The following is an 8,793-nucleotide window of genomic DNA, read 5'->3' as shown; positions in this document are numbered from 1 at the left end:
GGTGATGGTGGAGGGCACTTGAGGGGAAGAGCACTGGGTGTTGTATGGAAAACAATTTGACAATAAAATATTATAAAAAAAAAATAAAACCTTAAAAAAAAAGAAAAGGGTGATAGAGTGCAGGGAATATTCATAATGAAGGAAATAATATCCTCTTTCTTAAGTGCTCATTGCTACTAAATGGGTCGTTTAATTCCTAAAGGAGTTTGGGGAAGGTGTCTGATCTCTTTGAAGCCAAGAGACCTCATAAGCAGACCAGAGACAAAAACTACCCTGGATAATATTTTCTCCCCTCTGCTAAGGTGGCACTAGGAATTGTGCCCGGCGCTGTTTTTCTAGAACAGAATGTGTCGTTGCTACGCTGTTCGTTCGTGATCTTGTGCCGCTTCCAATATGAGTGAGTTTGAACAAAACTATAATTTCCCTGAGTAAGTCCTAAATTTTGGCCCCATTTTATACCCCATAATCCAATTGCAATCCCAGTTGTTCATGTGGTAGCCATGGAAAGCATATATAGAAAGCAGATGATTTTTTAAAATATGTTTTTAATGTTTATTTATTTTTGAGAGAGAGAGACAGAGAGAGAGAGAGAGAGAGAGAGACAGAGAGAGAGAGACAGACAGACAGACAGAGACAGAACACGAGTGGGAGAGGGGAAGAGAGACGGAGTCAAGAATCCAAAGCGGGCTCCAGGCTCTGAGCTGCCAGCACAGAGCCCGAGGCACGGCTCAAACTCACGAACTGTGAGATCATCACCTGAGCTGAAGTTGGACACCTAACCGACTGGGCCACCCCGGGCCCCGAAAGTAGGCTGGCTCTTAGGTATTGCTGTCATTTGGATCATTCCTAGCAGATGTCTCCTTGGTTTGTCAGTGCATCTCTAGCAGTCACATGGATCGAGGGCCCGTGGCAACTGCAGCTGCTGACTGGGCGCACTTCTCCTTGTTTGGTAACCATTTCAGGAATTTTCTCCTTAAATCCTTGCGTGCCTCACCTCTCACCGGTTATCACAATACCACTTAGACCCCAGAGGTGAAAGCTGGAACATTTCTCTCCTGTAAGAGGTGTCACTCACCCTCTGCGTGACCCGACCGATGATGTCAACCCCCAGAATGGGAGGGAGACCGTGGGAGCTCTTGTCCTTTGGACGGAAGAGTTGCAAAGTCTACATCTCTTGGTCTGTTGAGTTTTTAAGTGGAAGGGTTTATAGATTTGCCAGCATAAGTTGTGGGTTTGACTTCTCATTTTCTCTTTTTAGCTCTGATTCGCTTTTCTAGCAGAGACGTTGGGATGAACAACGAAGCAGGAACCGGAGGGACGGGGCTCTAATTCTCTTGTACATTTGATTTGTCATCAATTAGTGCTTTTGTGCCTTCTTTTTCTCCTCACTAACTGGGTATCTGCCACTTAAGTGCATTTCAAAACGATGGGACTGAGCCGACTTTTCCAGACGCTAGACTTGACACCTTGCTCTAAAATCCCATCTGCATCTCTCCTGAGTAGGGCAGGCTTTGTCATGAGCCCGGCATTTATGTGCCAGGAGCCCCTGCTCACCTTCTAAGAAACAGCTCTGGTACCTTTACTTTGTGAAGCCTTTCCTCATCCCCCCAGACAGAGTGTGGGATTCCTACCTCTGCGTTCGCAAGAACGAAGTCCCGCCTGTGTTCGGGTCCCATCGTTGTCTTTCCCCGTAGCCAGACTGTAAGCTCCTGGGACACAGTGGGGCATGTTTTTGTGTCCCTTAGCATACGGTGCTCAGTAGGTGCTCAGCACGTAGGTGCTCATGGAGTTGGTGCCTGCAGCAGAGTAAATTGTAAGTACAGCCGGTTTTCCCTCATCACTTCTATCATACATTCATAATCCTCTGGGGCTTAAATTATTAATTTAGGGATTAAAAGAAGGGGATCAAAAGTATTAAAAGTACTCAAAATGTTATCAATTTTTCTTTTTTTTTTTAAGTATATAAATAATAAATGCCTGTTACATGCTTCTCAATGTTGCCAGTGAGATCTCTTGGCTCAGTTTGTCGGTACTCTACATACATAGAGTGGCTTTTTTTTTTTAATTTTAGAGAGAGAGAAAGGACATAAGCTAGGGAGAGGGGCAGAGAGAGAGAGAGAGAAAATTTGAAGCAGGCTCCACACTTAGCATGGAGCCTGACACAGCCTCAGTCCCATGACCCTAGGATCGTGACCTGAGTTGAAATCAAGAGTCAGATGCTCAACTGACTGAGCTGCCTAGGTGCCCCATAAAGTGCCTTTGAAAAGTAATGGTTTTGCTTAAGTTTTTGTTAATTAAAAAAAAACCCTTTTAGATTTTTCACACAAACAAATATTTAGCTTCTCTTTCCTCTGTCATTTTTAAACCTTCCTCTTTATAGACAGTCTGCTGGTATGTTTTCTTCTCATGTTGGACAAGAGGGAGGATGCAGCCGGCAGGGATCGGTGTCCACTCCTGGTGGCGCGGGCACCTCCCTCCACATCCAGGACGTGAGTTGTCCAGCAACCAGTGAAGGTCTGGTGACAATACCCATGTGTGCCTGCGTTGACAGGTCTGTTCCTAATCTTGTGTCTTGTTGTGCAGCTGACAGCTAGGCACCCCTTAGGATGACCAGTGCACCAGACGCATTGTGTTTGGCAAAGTGCTAGTCACACAGGCATTGCCAATGCCAATATCAGGGCAAAGAATCGTGTTAGACCATCACCTTGTCTTATCAAGGGCTGGCTCTTGAAGTGCATTTGTGACTCAGTTCATAAGCACTTCAAACACAGAGACCGGTTGGCTTTAGGAGAATGGATTCAGACTTTGGGGTTAGAGGAATCTGAGCTTAAATTGAATTCTAGCTATACTGCTTATAAACTGTGATCACCAGCATAGGACACCTGTATTTGCACATTTCTTGGAAATGTTGCTGTCTGTGAGGCAGCCCAGTACTTTTCAAATGCAAAATAATTCTGTATATATAGTGAGATAAGTATTAAGTCTTCTGCCTGTGTTGTGGTGTCAAAATTAATTTATCAAGGCAAAGACTTCCTTGGTTATTTTTTTTTTCTCTGATTAAAAATAAAACTGATCGAGCTCTGTGTCAGGCTCTGTACTGACAGCACGGAGCCTGCTTGGGCTTCTCTCTCTCTGCCCCTCCCCCTTCTTTCTCTCTCAAAATAAATAAACATTTAAAAAGATAAAACTGATTTAGTGAGGCATAATTTATATACACCAAAGTTTAACTTTTTAGCTGTCTAGTCTGGCTGTGGGGAACGGGTATTATGCCTGGCTCTGTGTGTTACTTCCTTTTTTTTTTTTTGGATTGAGTTTTTTTTTTTTTTTAATGATTCTGTTTTTGTCTCCTCTAGTAATTTATCAGATGTAGTTCCTTTTCTGACCTATTTTAGTGATTTCCCAAAGCTTACAATATACAGCTTTAACTTAGTCTGCCTTCAAATATTGTTTCATCTCTTGTACAATAACCTTGTAAGAATTCTTAATGCTATTGTTATAATACTGTATTTTGCATGGTAGACCCTCATAATACATTGTTATTATTTTTACTTTAGTCACTAAATTACCTTATAGAGGGTGTTTTCCAAATGAGCCTCAGAAATATTTGTTTCTGTGATGACAGTGTGGGAGCCACCAACCACATGTGATTCCTGAGTACCTGAGAAGTAGCTGCTTGTAGCTGATCAACTGAGTTTAAAATTTATTTTAATTTATTTTGTACTTTTCTTCTTTTGGGAACTCTTCGTTTCCTGCACAGATCTAGGTTTCTTTGTCACATTATCTTTTTTCTTTCTTTTATCTTTATGAGATGAGGGATTCTAAATGTCCTGTTTTTCACAATATATGTAAGTTGAGTCATTGTGTTCTACAACTTAAACTTTTGCTGCGCTGAATGTTAATTATATCTCCATAAAACTGGAAAAAAATGGAATTCTCATATGATTTCATAATGTGCATCTAGGTATACACCAAAGGAGCAGAAAGCCAGGTCTCAGATATTGGCATACCCACGTGCATAGCAGCACTATTCACAACAGCCAAAAGGTTTGGAAGCAACCCAAGTGTCCCTGATGGATGAGTGGATAATCCAGATGTGGCATACCTATGCAGTGGAATATTATTCAGCCTTCAAAAGGAAGAAAATCCTGACGCATGCTATAGCATGGATGAACCTTGTAGGGACCATGGCGGAGACCATTATGCTGGGTGAAACAAGCTACCCACCACAAGACAGACGCTGATTAGTCTCTCTATAGGAGGTACCCGCAGGAGTCAGATTATAGGCAGAAAGCACAAAGCACAGGCTGGGGGAGGAAGACATCGGGAGCTGTTACTTACTGGGCAGGGAGTTTCAGTTTTGCAAGACAAGAAGTTTTGGAGGTGGATGGGGATGACAGCTACACGGCATTGTGAATGTACTAGTGCCCCTGAGCTGCACCCTGGACGCTCACGTCCACCGTGGGGGTCTGCTTCACACCTGGGGCTGAAAACTGGGGACTGGTATGGGCCCCCGCCACAGAGACACGGTCTCCACCCTCAGCAGAGCACAGAACAAACTCAGCACCCAGTGCATGTTTAGCTGTCCTCCGACCATCAGACCTCACGGGTCCTGACCCTTACTGTTTCCCCTTCTGCAGTATTTCACTTGCAAGCAGCTGGTAGCTCCAGGGGCCCGTTAACTTTTCTGCTCGTCTGTTGTTTTTTGGAACTTCACTTGGCGCTCATTTAGAACTGGACACTCCAGGTTTCCAGTTCATTCACAGCCACGTATGAGCTGTGTGGCCTTGGCGAGGTCACTTCACCTCTCAGAACTTCTGAATCTGCATCTCAAGCTAGTCCTTGGGACCTGCAATCTCTGAACCTTGACCCTGGGTAGGCCTCATGGCCTTCCTGTGCCCTCTGGCATGCGCTGCCTGACCTCCCTCCTGCCCCCACGCTGCTGTCCAGGGTGCTTCCCCTGCTCTCTCATATTATCTTTGGACTGGAGAACTTCCTTTAACATTTCTTATGGTGTGAGTCTTCTGGTAATGAAAAGTCTTAACTTCATACTCAGTTTTTTAAATTTCAAAATTTTTAGTTTTTAGTTAATTACTTATTTAATTTATATCCAAGTTAGTTGGCATCTAGTGCAACAATGATTTCACCCATTTAACCCACCCGCCCCCACACAACCTTTCCAGTAACCCTCTGTTTGTTCTCCATATTTGAGTCTCTTATGTTTTGTCCCCCTCCCTGTTTTTATATTATTTTTGCTTCCCTTCCCTTATGTTCATCTGTTTTGTATCTTAAATTCCTCATATGAGTGAAGTTTTCGTATTCATTTTTAAAAAAAACAATTTTTTTTCAGAGCATAGACTTTTGTGCTGAATCTTTTTAAGTATTAAAAAGATGTTGCACCGTTGTCTTCTAACTTGCATTGTTTTTGATGAAGTGTCTGTTGTAAATGCCCTCTTTGTTTCTCGGAATGTAACACGTCTTCCCAGTTCTTACCCCTGCCCCAGCAGCTTCTGAGGTTATCTCTCTATTTTTAGTTTTCAGCAATTTAGATGTGATGTGATTTTGATATTTATTGCATTTGGTGAGTCTGTAGTGTGATGTCTTTCATTATGTTTGAAAAATCCCTGGCCATTAAGTATCAGTTATTTTTACCTTCCCCTTCCCTTGGTGAGTCAGTCTCTGGCACTGTGATATTGTGTTGTTTATTTCCATTTGATTCTTTCTTACCTTTTCTGTCTCTCTGCTCCATCTTTCTATCTGTTCATCCATGTTGTCTACCTGTTCCCGTGGATCTCACTTGTACCGTAGGCGTGTCTTTCTCATGGGCTCTGCCACAGTATATTGGGACACCTTTGTGCCTCTTCTCTCCTCATGCGGGAGTTATCTAGGACTTGAGGCTACTTGGGTGCCTTTGTGGCCTTAGCTCTTTCTCTGGTTCAAGAAGAGTTGTGATTTTGTAGCTTTCCTTGGTTTTAATTTTTATGAAGATGGGGTGATGTTCTTACTGGCTTCCTTCTTGGTTATTTTTGAGAAATGTGGTTAAGCTCAGAAATTTTATTAAATTTATCAGATAATATTATTTTAAACTTTTGTTCATATCTTATTTTCCACTGGTAGAAAAAAGTCACGTATAAGAAATATATGTGTTTATTTATAAGTTATTTATAAATATATAATAGTCTGTTTTTTAGACTGTGAAGGAAGTTGTTATCTTGGTTTATAATTTGGAGAAACATATATGCATGAAAATTATACTTGACAAAGCTTATTTTCCAAACTATAAGTAGTGAATAATACAGACAATGTATATTCTTAGTAGCAGTTTTAAAATACAAATGAGAATGCTTTGAAGTACCATTATTTACTTTTTATTTTTTATATTTACTTATTTATTTATTTTACTTTCCAAGTTAGGGAAAAAAACCTTAAAATTTGATATGTGTATATTGCTGCCAGTTCATTTTTTCCCTCAAGAATAGAAGGAAGAACTGTAACACTTTTCAAATCTTGGGAGAATAGCCTTAGAAAATGGTCCTAAAGAAACCAAAGAGCAGTTTATAAAAAGAATGCAGTGCAACTGATAACAGTAAAAGCTGAACAGTGTTCAGATTCTCAGCAGCGGTGAGTGCTGAGCTAACCCTGGGAGGTTTGCCTGGTAGAATATTATATCTCCCCATTGTTCAGCAAGTCTTTGTGGAATTCCCGCTGTGTGCCAGGCTGTGTGCTAAGAGCCCTAGCTGCGTGATCCCCTGAGGTCTTCGCAGTTTCTGCAGGGGGTGGACGTTACTCTTATCCCCATTTTACAAACAAGGAAGCTGAGTCACGGATAGATTTCGTATCTTCCCAGGGTCACACATCTGGCAACGTGGAAGGGTAAATGCACAACCTTCCTAACAACTAAAAGAACAGATTGAAATAAGCATGATGAGTTTTAATCTCTCTCCTTTGCAAAGATGACAAAGATTGGTTGAGCTGTGACAGGGCGGGGAATCCAGGTGCTCTGGAACACTGTTGGTGCTTGGCAGTATCCGTTGAAGAAACCTATTTGGAGGGCATTTGGCAACATCTGCCTGCGTTTTACACGTTACACCGTTTGACCAAGCCATTCTACTTTTAGGAATTTACTCTGTGAAAATACCGGCAAATGTGTGCAGACAGATTTAGGAGGATCTTGGTAACTTTCTTACTTAAAAATAACAGAAATCTGGAAATCACTTGACTATCAAGTGTAAATTAGAGTTGGTCCATCCATGTAGAAGAATACTTGTCAGTATTTGTGAGAAAGGGCTGGATCCGTGTGTATCGATGTGAGCAAAATAGCCATCACTAATTGTTAATTGGAAAAAGCAAGTGATTGTATGTTATATGTGAAACATGCTTTCATTTTCCATCAAAAGATGTGTTTAAGAATACATGTGCAGGGATGCCTGGATGGCTCAGTCAGTTAAGCGTCCTCCTTTGGCTCAGGCCATGCACGATCTTGCAGATTGTGAGTTCAAGCCTGCTTTCGGCTCTCTGTTATCAGCACGGGGTCTGATTCAGATTCTTTGTCTCCCCCTCTCTGCTCCTCCTGCCCAAATAAATAAACATTTAAAAAAAAGGGTACATGTACATAAAGCTGATGGTAAGTGCGTTAAAGGATGTACATAAATCTATAGAAAATGTTAGTCATTAGGGTGGGGTTAGAGAAACTTTGAGTTTCATATTAAAAAACTTTAAATATAAAAATTTTCTGTCAGCACAGAGCCAATGGGGGCTTGAACCCACAAACTGGGAGGTCATAACCTGAGCCGAAGTCGGATGCTTAACTGACTGAGCCACGCAGGTGCCCCTAGTTTTATATACTTTTTGTTTCATTTCATTTTTATTTTTTTTTTACAACAGACAGGTGTTACTTTTATTGTGAAAAGCAATTTAGTTAAAAAAACCATTATATGAGTTATCCTAATTGGTGGGAATGTGTGTTAAAGGCATGAAAGTGAGGAAAAGTGAATGCAAATTAACTCTTATGATATACTAGGTGTGGATTGGATGTAAACTTGTCTTGGCGTGAGAGTGTCACATTCTGTAAATTTTTCATTTCTTTAAATTTTTTTTATTAAGAAATTTTAAATATTTATTTTTGAGAGAGAGAAACAGACAGAGCATGAGCAGGGGAGGGGCAAAGAGAGGGAGACACAGAATCCAAAGCAGGCTCCAGGCTCTGAGCTATCAGCACACAGCCCGATTGGGGCTCAAATTCAACAGCGAGGTTATGACCTGAGCCAAAGTCGGACATTTAACTGACTGACCCTCCCAGGTGCCCATATACATTTTTCATTTCTTAGACTGCTTAAGTTATAAATCATAGTATTCAAAGACTTTGTTTCCCCCACAAATAGAAAAACTTACAGACCTTCAAATCCCGAAAGTGAAAAAAAGAAAAAAATGTTTGTTACCATTCCCCCCCGCCAGCCTATTTAACTGAAGAAAGAATCCATTTTTCACTAAAAGTACAACTCTAGAGTCAGTTCACCCACCAGAAGAAATAGGTTCAGAGACTTGATTCTGCTGACTCAGCGATGGTAAACAAATTTACAAAATAAATGTTTGCATATGTTAGTTCACAGACAGAGGAGTGTGTCCAGGGAGATGATCTCTTACCTGTTGGTGACAGACCTCCCTTCCTCTTGGTCAGCTCTGGCCTCAACTTAACCTCCTCTTGAAGATCACCTGGAGGTTTGTGGAGTTTTGAACTCCTCTGGGGGTCCAGTTCTGTTTAGAAGAAAGCATAAAATGCAGCTCTCGGGGATGCAC

The 8,793-nt window shown here is 41.4% G+C and overlaps 1 protein-coding gene across 1 annotated transcript in view; it reads left to right on the top strand.

Annotated features, from left to right (window-relative positions):
• Positions 1-8,793, top strand: part of ADCY9 (adenylate cyclase 9) — a 116,919-nt gene that overhangs the window by 28,746 nt on the left and 79,380 nt on the right. The window lies entirely within an intron of this gene.

This window comes from Suricata suricatta, chromosome 8 (genome assembly GCF_006229205.1).
Source record: "Suricata suricatta isolate VVHF042 chromosome 8, meerkat_22Aug2017_6uvM2_HiC, whole genome shotgun sequence".
Classification (NCBI taxonomy): domain Eukaryota; kingdom Metazoa; phylum Chordata; class Mammalia; order Carnivora; family Herpestidae; genus Suricata; species Suricata suricatta.
This window is presented reverse-complemented; position numbering and strand designations above follow the sequence as displayed.